The 15152-nt window shown below is 48.8% G+C and overlaps 1 protein-coding gene across 5 annotated transcripts in view; it reads left to right on the top strand.

Moving 5' to 3' along the window:
- The window catches only part of ARHGAP35 (Rho GTPase activating protein 35), an 849836-nt gene that overhangs the window by 184343 nt on the left and 650341 nt on the right, over positions 1 to 15152 (top strand). The gene's annotated exons all lie outside the window — the stretch shown is intronic.

Genomic DNA, 15152 nt, shown 5'->3' with positions numbered 1-15152 from the left:
CACCGAAGCCCGCAGGCATCAGGGCGCACACCAACACAAAGACGAGACGCAACAAAAAAGACAGGACACAACGGAACTCTAGGCTAGGGGAAACTCAGTTATTCAAATAAATGAGCTTTTCAATGCTTCTAAAGGGAAGACTGATTCCTTTCCTGCTGTAAGTCAATAGGCAAGGGGTTCCAAGCATGGGCACCCAGAAAAAGACCAGCTGTTCCTTTCACACTCTTAGCTCACAGACATACCAGAAGATAGTGTTGCTAGAACGCAGAACTCTGCTTGGCGCGTAATGCACACTGTGCTTAGTTTAAGGTAAGGAGCCGCACTGTATAGGCACTTCTAAAATTCCTTATCCGCTCCTTGTGCAGGAAATCTTGACCCTGCTGGAGAAAGGTGCTATAGAACCATTACCTGTAGCAGAGATTAACAAGGGTTGGCACTCCCCTTACTTCTTGAGACCCATCTTGGACTTGAGAGACTTGAACAAGTTCCTTAGGAAGGACAAGTTCAAGATGGTTAACCTTTCTCAGATCCTTAGACCCTCCAGCTTCAGGACTGGATGTTATCATTGGACCTTCAGGGTGGTTACTTTCATGTGCCTATCCATGACAAACACAAATTACCTTTGGTTTGCCGTTGGAGGTTCTCATCAGTTTCAAGTTTGGCCTTTTGGGCTGACCTCCGCCCATGGGTTTTCACCAAGTTGATGGTGTTGGTCACAGCGAGTCTCAGGAGAAGGGGGCGGGATTCATGGCTACCCCTAACTGGACGATTGGCTGATCAGGGCTCGGTCACCCGTTCAGGCCCTGGAACATCCCGATGTAACCTGCCACACACTCCACAGGCTGGGCTTCTACCTCCATTAAAAGAAGTCCTACTTGATACCATCTCAAAGGCTCCAATTCATCAGAGCAGTCCTGGATGTGTCCTGGGGGGGAAGGGAGGAAAGCCTTGCCACCCGAGGTGAGGGCTCAACACATTCTGTAGATGGTCACCAAATTCCAGAGTGCCCCGTGCCTTCTGGCCTTCGAATTTTCTTTTGCATTTTTTTATTAGTATTTTTATTTTTTTAGGTTGCTTGTCCTCATGGCATCCTGCATTTTTCTGGTGCCTTGTAATGAGATCCCTCCAAAGGCCGCTCAGGACTCCGTGGTCCTAATTCTCAGGTATGATGTCAGACCTTCAGGTTCCAAGCAGTCGCACAAGATCTTCTGTGGTGGGCTTGTGAGGACAACATTCTGAAGGGAAAATCCTTTTGGCAGCTATGACCGGAGATCACAGTAGTAAAGGATGCCTCACTCACGGGGTGGGAAGCCCACACCAACAATCTGACAGTCAGCAGTCATTTGTCTCTGTCAGAGTCCAAACTACACATCAACCTTTTGGCGCTGAGGGCGTCCATACTAGCACTGATGGCCTTTCTGCCCTCTGAACCGCGGAAACAATGTCCTGATAATAACTGTGCTGGCTTGCGGTACGTCACATCTGGCCGAATTGTTTTGCTTAGCCTTTTTTCATATCCGGGCAGACTGCGTTGCCAAGTGTTTACTTGCATACAGGAGATCCGTGTTGGCGACCAGTGCTTTGCGTCTGGGCGCACTGTGTTGCTCACTCTTGTCTCGCATCTGGGTGAGCTCTATTAGTGAGTGGTACTTCACACCTTCCATACTCCCAATAATAAAGCTCCTCTGCTATTGTCCAGGCCCAATATTCTCTCCTGCAAGCAAAATACCGTGACCCAGCTGGTCCTCACACCTCAGAGGTGACCTAGTTCGGTCAGGATCCAACTACCCACCTACACAGCCACCAGTACCGCAACCAAAGCATGCCCAATCCTGTAAGCATACGTCTGCTACCAGTCTGTCCTCTGTGTAAGGGAGGGAACAAATTCCAACAACTAAGAGGCAGGCATCCCCTCTCCAACCCACCTGAAATACCAAACAAAAATAATCCACACTAGTCTAGCGGACAATTACCCCCAAGGAAAGAATCTGGACTCCCTCCACACACAGCTGAGCCCACCTGCCATCACCTCCCCAGTGAACCTCTGGTGACAGCACACCAAGATCCCAACAAACACTGAGGCTATCGCTAACCAACGACTGGACAAAGACGGCCCCAATAACCCACAACCTTACAAATAAAGGAAAACACTTGAGGAAATAACCACTAAAAGAAACCTAACTCCAAGCCATAACTATCGGCCAATCTTCATCACCCCTTTCCTGGGCAAACTCCTTGAAAAGCTGGCCATCTCCCAGCTTAATCTCCAGTCTGAATCTGTTGGTTGTCTACATGACCATCAGTCCGGCTTCAGAGCTGCTAGAAGCACGAAAACTGCTCTCCTGAACATCTGTGAAGACCTGCTCTCCTACCTCGATTCCAACACCCCCTGTGTCCTCATCTCTTTTGCTTTTGACACGATCAACCATGCCATCCTGCTCAACCATCTCTGTGATAACCTGGGCATCACAGATCAGGCCCTGGATTGACTGACCTTCCTCTCCGATCAACCCTCCCAGGTCCAACTTGGGTCCTTCCTCTCCTCTATCTCTACCTGCAGTGTTCCCCAGGGGTCTAACCTCTCTCCCTGGCTGTTCAACCAATACCTGGCACTTCTCGCCCACCGAATTGCCGCTCTGCCCCAGCTTTCAGTGCTATGCGGATGACACTCGGCTCATTTTCATGCTCCTTTCAGCCACCTCTTCTCTCATCTCCGACTGTATCAGCCAACCAGGAGCGGTGTGCCGTCAATGATCTCTGCCTTAATGTCAGCAAGACTGAGATTCTCCTCATCGGCACACCTGCTCCCTCTTTTCCTGTCACTCTCTGGCCGGCCTCTCTTGTCCCTCTTCCTGCTCCCACCTGTGAGGCCAAAAACCTCGGGGTAATCTTCTACTCCACTTTCTTTCTCCTCATATCTCTGACGTTTCTAAGAAGTCGCACTACCAGCTGCACCTCCTCAGAGGTATTCTTCCTTTCCTCTCCTCACAGAAGCTCACTGTCTCCAGAGCGCTGGTTCTCTCCAGGCTGGACTACTGCAACAGCCTCTTTCTAAATCTGCCTGCCTCTACTCTCCGCCCTCTTCAACTCATCCAAAACAGGATTGCAAGACTTGTCCTTTGCCTCAAGCCCAGGGCTTGAGGCAAAGGACAAGTATCTATCCAGGACTGAAATTTCTGCACTGGCTCCCAGTGGCAGCGCAGATTAAAATCAAAACCCTCTGCATTGTCCACAAGGCCTTCTGGGGCCTGGGACCGCAATACCTTCAACTCTCTTCCTAAATATTTTCCTTCTCGATCTCTCCACTCATCTGCCTCAAACTCCCTCAGGGTTAGTCGCTTCTCCAAGCAGCGGGTTGGTGGTAGATCTTTTTCTTCTGCTGGGGCCTCCCTCTCGAACTGCCTCTCTGAAAGTTGAGGAGAACCATATCCGGTTCCGGAAACACTTCAAGACCTTCCTCTTTGCTTCTGCTTTCTCTCCCCATCTCCCCTGCTGATCTACTGGCTAATCTGAAACTGCACTGGTTACCTGGCTACCCTCTGATCTCGGGTCCTGGCCGAACCCCCTCCCCCCCCCCCCCCCGGCCAGTTCCACACCTGCCACTGCCCCCCCTGGCATCCCTTGCACCCGGTTACTGTTTCTGTAGCCCTACAGCCCCTACTAGCACTTGTCACCTGATGTCTGCACTTGCCACCTGCACTTTTATATATTGTCTTTAATTATTGTACTGTTATTCTATATACTGCCCTGCCCCCTCCCCTTTCTGCCTGCACCCCCCCTGCACTTGCACAATCTCAATGTCACCTGGCCTAGTAGGAACACTGTCTTCCCTCTGTCCCCACCCAAACCCCCCCCTTGTTGCGCCTTGAAACACTTGTGTGTATATATGCCATATATATCATAAAGAAGGAAAACCACAGGGCAGACCTACATGCAAAATAACACGAGTGCAAAATCCCCTGAAAACCTCACCCCCACCCTCCCCAACCATTAATCGCAGGAAGCCATTCGACAACCGTGAGGCAATCTGAAAGATACCTGAAGAATAGACCCAGCTGACGCACAAGGAAGCAACACGGATGGATAACCACAACAGACCTCCACACTGCCGACCTACAGAACACAGACGGAATGCACATCCATAAACTGCACAGTAATAAAAGCAGCCCCCCAAAAAAGACTAAAATCACTTTACCTTACTCCTTACCTTGCAACTAATAGATCACCAGAACAAACAACCATAGACTCCAGCAGGATATCAGAACCTCGGACAAAAAGGATGAAATGACTATAAGCTTGATGCAACCACACCCTCACCTTGTACATCACCAAACACCAAGGGAACCTCGGCCCACAACACCCCAAAACTGAGGAGGAACCCGGCCATAAACCCAGTAAGAAACCTGTGCAACGATGAAACAAGAATAAATAAATATGTTCAACAACCCGCAGACTGGGAGAATCGCCAATAAAATCACCCAAAGACACACGCCAGAACCAAACAAATTACCTTAAAGAGGAAGCTACACTGCAACCTAATCTACGCCAGATCGATGTCCAAACACACGACCGAGATCTGCAACCTACTTGGTGATGGAGCAATTGACATCCTATGCATCACAGAAACCTGGCTAGCCGAAATCTATAAAGGGATCCTACACAGCTGCCTACCTGACGACTTCAAATGCAAAGAAGCTAACAAACTAGAAAAGAGAACTTGGGCTAGCCTACAAAGAACACCTAAAAAATAAAAACCGCCCTTTAAAAATCTCCAACTGCGAATCCAACCTACGACGGGCCTGCAATCAAACCTCACATTCATTCTAATCTATAGGCCACCAACCTAGGACGCGATCTTCGCAGACACCTTTGTAGAAGCAGTCCAAATCTAGCCATACATCATGAGCATTTGATCATTATCAGACTTCAACATATGGTTCAAAGATGAAAACCCCAACTTTCAGAAAACTATAAAGCACTCTAGACCATGAACCTCTGACATATGGTGGAAGGAGTGCCAAACGCAGCAGGGCACACACTGGATGCACTCTTTGCCAATTAAAAATCTGATCACAACCGCACCACCCATCCAAATACTATGAAGCGACCCCCTGATCTCTTTCGCTCTTTCGTGATTCAAACATCAAATCCACCTAAATAATCAGAAAAATACCTGGCATCTTTTAAAAGAAACTGGAGCAACATCACGAACAGCATCTTAAGAGCGACTAGAAATCTCAAAGCCAGCAACCACATCACATCAGCGACAGGCATAAACAGAAAAGCAAACATAATCCAGTAAGGGATTGCTGAAACAATAAATGCCATCTACCTGGAAAAACTCACCCCATCAAGAAAGAAAGCAGTGGCAAGATGGTACTCGCCACACCTAAATGGAATGAAAAGAATTAACTGGAAACTAGAATAACAATAGAGGATAAAAAGATACCAAGAAAAAGGGTAAAATACCTACGAATCTGAGCTTACAAATCTGTAATTCTCAAAGCAAAAAAGTATTAAGGGTGAATCGTAAAAACCACTCAGATTTATTCAGCATCATAAATGAGTTGAGAAACCCACCGGGATGCAACACTCACAAATACCCTCCCAAAAACTATGCCATGCACTTGTAGACCATTTCAAGAACAAAAACTCCAACATACACACTCGTACAAAACAGACCGATCGATCAAACAATCCCCCATCTACCACCAAAACCAGGACCGGAAAACACAATGTACTGCTTCCAACAGATGCATAGAGAAAAACTATGTTTGGTGAAAAAGAGCAACACAACAGGCTCCCCGATGGACCCCTCGCTCCAGACATCTATAAATCCATCCTTGCACAGGACACACCATCCAATTACAATCTGATTCAATCAATCCCTTTCAAGGGAAAGTACCAAGAGCTTTCAAAACGGCATACACCAAACCTCTAATCAAGACAGAACGGGTGACGTGGAAGTCCTCTCAAAATATAAGCCAATCTCGAACATCCCCTACCCAGCAAAACTACCAGAGACCTTTGTCTACCAACTACTACTTGAGCACTAGTCTCAATATAGGAGGACCTGAACATGAATGCAGACTCCAACACCAAATCAACACTGCTATTACTTGATCTCTCAGCTGCCTTTGACCTAGTCATCCACAGCATTCTAATAACAAGATTGGATGAAGGAGATCACTGACACAGCACTACTCTGGATTAAATCCTTCCTTGCGGAAAGGGCAAACTATCCGGTTAAATCCTTTCAAATCCACACAATGGGCCCACCTCCTGTGGAGTACCTAAGGCTCCTCACTATCCCTGCTCCTCTTCAACATCTACATGATCAACCTCATCAAAAGACAGACTAACATGTTACAAGTACGTAGGCAATCCACAAATCATCTTCAGATTCAGTGACGACATACAAGAGAATGCACCCATAGGAGAGTGTCTCAAGGAGCTCTACCAATGGAGGAACATTAACAAACTCGGTCCAGACAAAACCGAAATAATGTTTGATGCTTGTTAATCTGCTTAGAATATCATGCTGTGCATGTGGTCCGACATCCAGTGGTAACCGCGGAGTATTGCATCTGGTCTTTCGGGGACCGAAGGGGGACGTCGGCATAGGCGTGTCTGAAACACTATCCCTATCGTGACGTGCATAGTACCCATAATACCTCACGCGCCGAGGTCCCTCAGATTGTTTTTTCCCGCCCATATCACTGGTCGCCCTATAGCGGAGCTCTTCATGAGACAGTGTTTATCTTACCGAATTGTCGGTTTATCCCCGTTAAGTCACTTCGCCCATCAAGAACATCGACAAAGACTACGGGTGAATCGTCTACGGCTGTGGGTTCCGACGCCTAAGATTCGGCGTTCGGACTTCCACGTGGTCGGGCCTTCCGGCTGACCTACACAGTAGGGAGAGTGGGCTCGGGGTTTGCCATACTGTTATGTCTTTCCTCTTTTCCACTGCTTTCCCTTTTGGTCTGGTCACCCTTCCCTTCTGCTATGGAAAGGACTCCATTTAGATTCTGCCCTGTGTGCAGGGTTAGATATCTGTGGAAAGACGAGCACACCTCGTGTAACGCTTGTCTCCCCCTAGAGCACGACGAAAGGCGGTGTTCGACGTGTAAACTCCTTAAACCTAAGACCCTTAGGGAGCGCCGGTTAAAGCGGTGGGCCGCATACGGCATGTCACGCATGGAGCCTCCTTCCCCTGCCGCGATACCAGCCGAAAGTGACAGGGGCATGTCGGATGACCAAACGTCCAATGCGGACGTTATAGACCTTGAGACGGACACTTCTAGGGCCGCCACGCCCGTCCCTGACCCTTTCAGGCTCGACTCCGGTCTTGCTACAGGGAACACACCTGGCGACAGGGGCGTACAATCGCACCGCACCAAGCACACAACCCAAACGCCGTCCTCAACGACATCGTCGAAGAAGGCGAAAGCGCCAACGGGCCCGGCGCAAATTTCGGCGGTGCCCACGGATCTGTCAGGTCCGAAGCCTTCCCGGCATCCGCAGCAGCGCATGACGACTGGGCATAACAAACATAAAAAGGGCGCTACTCCCCAAACTACATGCGCCGAAGTTTCAGAACAAGAAACTTCGATGGATTCCAAGGTTTCCAAGGCCCGTACAGGCACGAAAACTACGAGTAGGCCTCTACCCGAGAAGCCATCGCTGGCCCTTCTGGAGCCGCGGAAGACATTTCCACTGCCGACACAACATGGGAGGCGTTGACTCCCGAAGATTCGGTGACTATCCGTAAGAGCATCAATAGGATTGCTACGGCGGTGGGCCTAGTACCGGTTCCGCCCACAGTTATGGGCCAATCCCCCAGAAAGTTTTCCACGGATTTGGAAGACGATCCCGAAGACTCTTACGAAGAAAGCCAGGTACCCCTCTCAAGCACCCTGAGGAGATCCTCTCCACCTTAGGGCGGAGAACACGGTTCCTATTCAGCTAGGTCCATTTGGGTCATCAAAGTGGACCATGGAGCAATTCGAGGGGTGTATGGATCGGCTGGAGCAGTTTCTCATGGCTTCTGCTCAACCTCCACCGAAAAAAGCTTGGGTAGACCCTAACCCTCAAACACAAGATGTCCAAAACCTAGATGTCCAACTCCAAGTTGACTATCAAGAAGATGTCCAGATAGACACGTATAGACCTCTATACAGAAGAAGAGTCATCTTTACTGGACCACTATGGGGAAGATCAAGGAGCAACGGACAACTGGGAGCACACCCAGCAGGACGATCACAACTCTGATATCATTTGCCTCGACTCTCCCTCATCCACCCCGATTCGACAAGCTTCCCCGGTGGATGATCAAATGGCTTTCAACAACATGTTGAAAAAAGCAGCAGAATTCTTTAAAATTGCCACGCTTGAAGCCTTGCCGAACAAGATTTCGTGGAGGACATTATTAATGAAAAGCCTCTGGCAAGCTAGTCTATCCCTCTTGAGCTCTGTAAAGAGACGGCTTGCCCCTTCCTTACTCGCACCCGCTCAGACTAGGGCTGTGAAACCAAGGGTCGAAAAACCTTTCCGACCCTCCCCCACCGACCCGCTTTATATCAAAGGACACGCAATCCCAGACTCGCTGGTGGTGACCAACACTCACAAGAGAGCAGGGGTTCCCCTTGCCACGGGAGAGTCAACTCCGGACAAGGAGTCCAAAAGGTTGTATGCCTTAGGCAAGCGGGTTACGTCGGCAGCAGCCTATACCATCCGAATTGCCAATAACATGACGTTACTAGCAAGCTACGTCAACGCCCAATGGAACCTACTCCAGGAAGGCCTTCAAGAGGTTCCGGAACCAACCAGAGCCAAGCTTCTCGCCATTGTCTCGGAGGGCAAACTTGCCAATCAGAATGTGGTAAAGAATACCCTGGACACCGCAGAGAAAGCAGGCAGTTCTCTCGCACACGGTACTCTCCTAAAGAGGCACGCGTGGCTGCGCACGTCGGGCTTCAGGCCTCAGACCCAGGCATCCATTATCAACAAACCCATCGAAGAGGCCAACCTCTTCGGGAAGGCGGTAGACGATGCGTTGGAGACAGCCAAGAAGGAGCACGAGACTATTAAGTCGCCTCACCAAATTTCCCAGAAACCCTCTTCACAGAGGGGCAGTAATTCTCGGCGGTCCTTTCGGGGACAAGCCCGCGCCGCTCAACAATTTCGGCACGGGCATCTTCAACTCGAGTCAACCTGCTGCAAGCCCCACTTACTACCCCCAGAGTGGTCAGAAGCGCAGAAAGAATAGAGGCAGAGTCTCCAATTCCAGAGGAGCGTCAACTTTGGGGCAGAAATTACCACCAAGTCCAGGTCCCCTCCCATGTCTCGCCGGTCGGGGGGCGATTAACATCTTTCCTCAAGGCATGGGAGGGGATAACTTCAGACCAGTGGGTCTTAAAGACGGTCGCCCACGGTTACTGTGTGGAATTTCGCCCGACCTCCACAATTCAGACTGCCGAAACATTGACGCCTTTCACCGGAACATCTGCAGATCCTGATCCAAGAGGTGGAAGCGCTGCTGGGAAAGGACGCCATAGAAGCCGTCCCGATTCTTCAGGTAGACAGGGTATCTATTTAGTGTACTTCCTTGTACCCAAAAAAGGATCTCACCATGCGTCCTGTTCTAGACCTGCGCCCAGCGAACAAGTTCATAAAGCCCCAGAAGTTTTGCATGGTAACACTGCAAGAGGGGATCCCATTGCTAAAACAGGGGGACTTCATGACAACATTGGATATGAAAGATGCATACTTTCATCGTTCAATGCTGCCAGCGCAGAGAAAATTCCTAAGGTTCGTGATTCAGGACAACACTACCAGTTCAAGGTACTCCCCTTCGGCATAGCCTCGGCGCCAAGGTTGTTTACCAAGGTCCTGGCAGCGGCACGCCTGCGCAGACTTTCAGTTCACGTTTACCTTTACCTTGTAGATTGGCTCATCACGGGGGACTCTTTCGACGTTTGTTTTTCGAACACCCAAAAAACAGTAGACCTACTGTTCAGCCTGGGATTTTCTATCAACGAAAAGAAATCCAGCTTAGTCCCCAGCCAAGTAAAACAGTTCCTGGGGCTCTAATTAGTACGGAAGATGGTCTGGTCTTCCCTTCCAGCGAGAGGGTTCAGAACATGCTCTCAGGTCCCTCAGTATGTAGCCAGTCAAGAGGTGACGGTACGCAAAGCTATGCGTTTGCTAGGGCTGATGGCGTCATGCATATACTTGGTTCCCCACGCGCGGCTGCGCATGCGTCCCATGCAAGAGTGGCTCAACAGCCAGTGGTGTCAGGCCAGCGGACAATGGGAAGATCTGTTAGTTGTCTCGCCAGCCCTCGTTCTCTCTCTGCAGTGGTGGTCGAGGGAGAACCTCTTGAAGGGGAAAACCTTCACCACCCCTGCAGTGGAAGCCGCTCTCACGACAGACTCATCTCTCACGGGGTGGGGGGGCTCACCTGCTTCAACAGACAGCGCACGGAGTGTGGTCCCCTCAGGTAGCGTCCAACCATATAAACCTACTGGAGCTACTAGCAGTGTTCAAACCATTGAAAGCCTTTCAGGAGCAACAGCAAGGGAAGACAGTGCTGGTCCTAACCGACAGCACAACAGCAATGTATTACCTGAACAAACAGGGGGGCACTCACTCTCCAGGGCTATCCAAGCTGTCCCAAAACATCTGGATATGGGCTCTCAAACGCAAGATGTTCCAGGGGAACTCAATCTTCTGGCAGACGTACTCGGCAGAGATTTTCCTCTGCCAGAAGAGTATGAATGGCGACTGCACGAAGACATTGTATCCGTCTTCGCAGAATGGGGGTTTCCAGAGTTCGACCTGTTCGCTACTCAGGAGAACGCCCAATGCCAAGATTACGCCTCCAGGTACCCTCAGAACCGATCCAAGGGGAACGGTCTCTGGATAACTTGGTCGGGGAAATTTGTTTACGCTCCACTACCCCCCCCCCCCCCCACCCCGACTCCCCTTATGAACAAGATGGTACACCAGATGCACCAGGAACCAGTCGCCATGATTCTGGTGGCTCCCAGGTGGGCCCGCCAACCTTGGTTCGCGCACCTGATGGAAATGTCCCTCTCCCCACCAGTCAAGCTGCCCTGCCCTTACAACATGTTGTCTCAGGACAGGGGGGAGACTCTGCACCCATGCCCACAAAGTCTGAACTTAGCAGCTTGGCTCCTGAGGTCAAAGAGTTTGGACTTCTGCAACTCCCTCAAAGATGCATGGATATACTGATGGAGGCAAGAAGCCTAACACACATTATTGCTATGCCAGCAAATGGAAACGTTTTGTCGTCTGGTGCAGTTCCAAAGGCATCAATACCACCGATTGCTCGCCTTCACACATTGTGTTAGATATAACCCATCTGTTGGACTCTGGGTTAGTCTTCAATTCCTTAAAGGTTCACCTAGCGGCGTTGCCAGCCTACACCACGTCACAGCAGAAGGTGTTGTGGTGGAAAATACCTGTGATTAAAGGCTTTATGGAATGGCTTAAGAGAATGTATCCCCCCATCACTCACCCAGCCTCTGGGTGGGATCTAAATGTGGTTTTAACTAGGCTCATGGGGACCCCCTTTTGAGCCTATGCATAAAGCTAGTCTGAAAGACCTGACTTACAAGACAGCCTTTCTAGTAGCTATCACTTCTATCAGAAGAGTTAGCGAACTACAGGCCCTCTCGGGTTTGGACCCCTTTGTTACAGTCCACAAAGATAAGGTAGTTCTGCGCACGCATCCCAGATTTGCGCCGAAATTTATTTTGAAGTTCCATGTGAACCAGTCAATCGAACTACCCACTTTCTTCCAGACACCTACTAACGTGGCCGAAAGAAGCCTTCACACACTAGATGTGCGCAGGGCAGTCATGTTCTACATGGATAGAACTAAACCACTGAGGAAAACTAAACAATTCTTTGTTTCAGTGGCAGCTGGTAGAGAAGGGGACCTTGTCTCTAAATCAGCAATATCAAGGTGGATTGTCAAATGCATCACACTATGTTACACTCTTGCAAAGAGAGAACTGCCCTTCAAGCCTACAGCACATTCTTCTCGAGGCACTGGGACATCCATAGCATTCATTGCAAATGTTCCCCTAGAGTCCATTTGCAAAGCGGCAACCTGGAGTTCTGTACACACCTTTACAAAACACTATTGCCTAGACACTCATTCTAGGTCTGATTCTCAGGTGGGACAAGCAGTACTAAGACATCTTTTCACTACTGTTCCTTCTCACAACCCACCTCCAACTTCGGGTACTGCTCGCTAGTCTATGCACAGCATGTGATTCTAAGAAGATTAACAAGCATCAGAAGACATGCATTACTTACCGTAAAAGCATTTCTGATGATTGTATCTGCTTAGATTCACATGCGCCCTCCCTGCCTCGCTGCTCGGGGTGGAAGGAACATAGACTTCTTACTACTTTCTCTCTTCATGTTCTCACTCATTATAGCCTTGGGCTCCCTCATGGTAGAAAAAATACAATCGGAGGGACCTCAGCGCATGAGGGATTTTGGGCACTACACACGTCACGATAGGGATAGTGTTTCAGACACGCCTATGCCGATGTCCCCTTTCGGTCCCCGAAAGAAGAGATGCAATACTCCGCGGTTACCACTGGATGTCGGACCATATGCACAGCATGTGAATCTAAGCAGATACAATCAGAAATGCTTTTACGGCAAGTAATGCATGTCTTACACTGGAAGACCAAGGAAACAACCAGCACATGTCATAGCTAATGGAACTGGGAAGCCCACCAACGCCATCCAAAGTTGTAAAAAACCTTGGAATCATCATGGACAACGAGTTAACACTAGAACCCCAAGTCAATGCAATCATCCGAAAATGTTTCTTTCTCCTACAAACAATAAAAAAGATCCTACCATTCCTCTTCTTCACGCACAAAAAAAGTGCCCATCATCTCTCATTATGTCAGGATTGATTTAGCTAACAGCCTATACCTCGAAATGCCATAATACCTACTGAGGAAACTACAACAAATACAAAAACGCAGCAGCCATACTTCACCTCAAACTCAGCAGAAGAAATCACATCACACCGGCTCTCAGGATGCTACATTGGCTACCGGTCAAAAAGATTCTCTTTCAAAACCCTTTGCATAATGCACAGAGCAATAGATGGCCAGGGAGCAGACTTTATCCAAAACGGCCTTGAACCCAAACGGTACACAGAGGGGCAAAAAATGGGAGGATCAGCATTCTCCTGCTTAGCTGCGAATCTATGGAACTCAGTTCCCAGGGAAATATGAACCATGGAGGACCAAACAAAATTCAGAAAACGTCTGAAAACTTGGCTCTTAAACTGCAAACCCAACAAAACCGATTGATCAGCGCCCGCACACATCACAACCAACCAAGCACTGGTAAAAGGATAAGTTACTGGGAAACCAAGAATGAGGGGTATGACTGGAAAGAGCACTCCTCCACCCCCTCCCTCCAGACTGTCCCCACACCCTCCTTCCCAGACCACCACCTTCTCCACCCCGATTTCTCCCCTCGCCCCCCACCCCTTTGCCATCCTCACCCTCCGTCCACCCGCCACCCCAGTCCGGCCAATAGAGAACACCGGGGAACAAGAGAATGTGAAAAGCCAGAAACACCAGGGCCAGCGAAGAGGGCCAAGGGGAAACTCGGAGGGAAAAGGGGAAAGGAAAACACACAACCAGGTGTGCCACGAGTAATGGCAATCAAGAGGGAACTGGATTAAGCACTAATCCCGCTCTAGGAGAAACTTAAACTCCTCAAGAGAAACCAGTTAAAGAACCTCTGCTCCCTCTGATCACCATCAGCGTTGGAAACCTAGTCCAACTAATCAGCCGAAAAAGTTGAAGAAAAACTACTACTGCCACTAACAACCATACTAATACTCAACCCTCTGCAGACACCTCTCACATACTGTATTAAAGAGCAACAGAATTCCTTACCACAGCAAACTGCTCATACTTCACAACACCACAAAACAAAGCATAGCACACACAACCTTGCCCAACACTACATGACTGCTGCCCCTGAATCTTGCACCCCAGCTCAACCAACAGTGTTTCCGAACGGAAGCTGCCAACAGCACATCACTGCTCCCTTGCTCTTTTCCCTGCTCCTCCCACTAACCTTCACCACCCCTTATGTTCACAGAACCGCCAGAGTCCTGAGAGACCACACAAGTGGCACCTGTGCGTGGTATAAAAACCTTGAGCATTAACCTCTACAAGAGTCTGTGAACTTCAAGCACCATACACAAGGACAGAGTAGTTTTGAGAGCACATCGTTGCTTCTCACCTACATTTTTTTTATTTCCTTATTTCATGTCCATCACTCTATGGAACTTCCAGCATTCTTTCAAGACCCAAGGAGCCCTCCATGCACTAGAGGTCTGGAGAGCGGTTATGTACTTAACAAAACTAAACCTTTAAGGAAAACTGATCAAATCTTCCTTTTTTTAAAGGCAGGTGCGGATACTGTGTGCAAAGCAGCAATTTCAAAGTGGATTGTAAACTGCATTCAATAATATTATGCATTGTCCAAAAAGACACTACCATTTACGCCCAGCACACTCAATTCAGGGTACAGATGCGACTTTAGCATTCATTGCAAATGTAGCCCTAGAGACAATTTGTAAAGCAGCAACATGGAATCAGTTCACACATTCCCTCAACCCTATTGTGGTCATACTAAATTTTTTTTTATTTAATCTCAAGTGGGATAGGCAGCATTAAGACATCTTTTTTTGCCTCTAACTTCTCCAGGTACTGCTCGCTAGTCTGTCAAGCATGCGATTCTGAGCAGATCCACAAGCCTCTAAAGACAAATATTACATACCTGTAATCAGCTTTCTGATGCTTTTATGTGCTTAGATTCATGTGCTCACCTTGCCTCCCCTTGTACACCTTTCTTGACCTTCCTGTACTCATGTCAAACAAAACAATGTGAAGGACGACGGGTAGAGTGCACGTCACACTAGGGATAGTATAACCCATAATTATGGAATAAATTTTGCCCCAAGTGTAATCGTAAATTCCCCTGGGTGGACAAACAGTTTGCAATTTTTGTCTCCCGAGTGACAACGTCGAAACCTCTTGTGGAGCGTGCAGGCTCTTTAAGCCTAAGAC

This window comes from Ambystoma mexicanum, chromosome 2p (assembly GCF_040938575.1).
Source record: "Ambystoma mexicanum isolate Mex_15411 chromosome 2p, UKY_AmexF1_1, whole genome shotgun sequence".
NCBI lineage: Eukaryota > Metazoa > Chordata > Amphibia > Caudata > Ambystomatidae > Ambystoma > Ambystoma mexicanum.
Note: the sequence above shows the minus strand (reverse complement) of the source record. Positions and strands in the feature narration are given on the sequence as shown.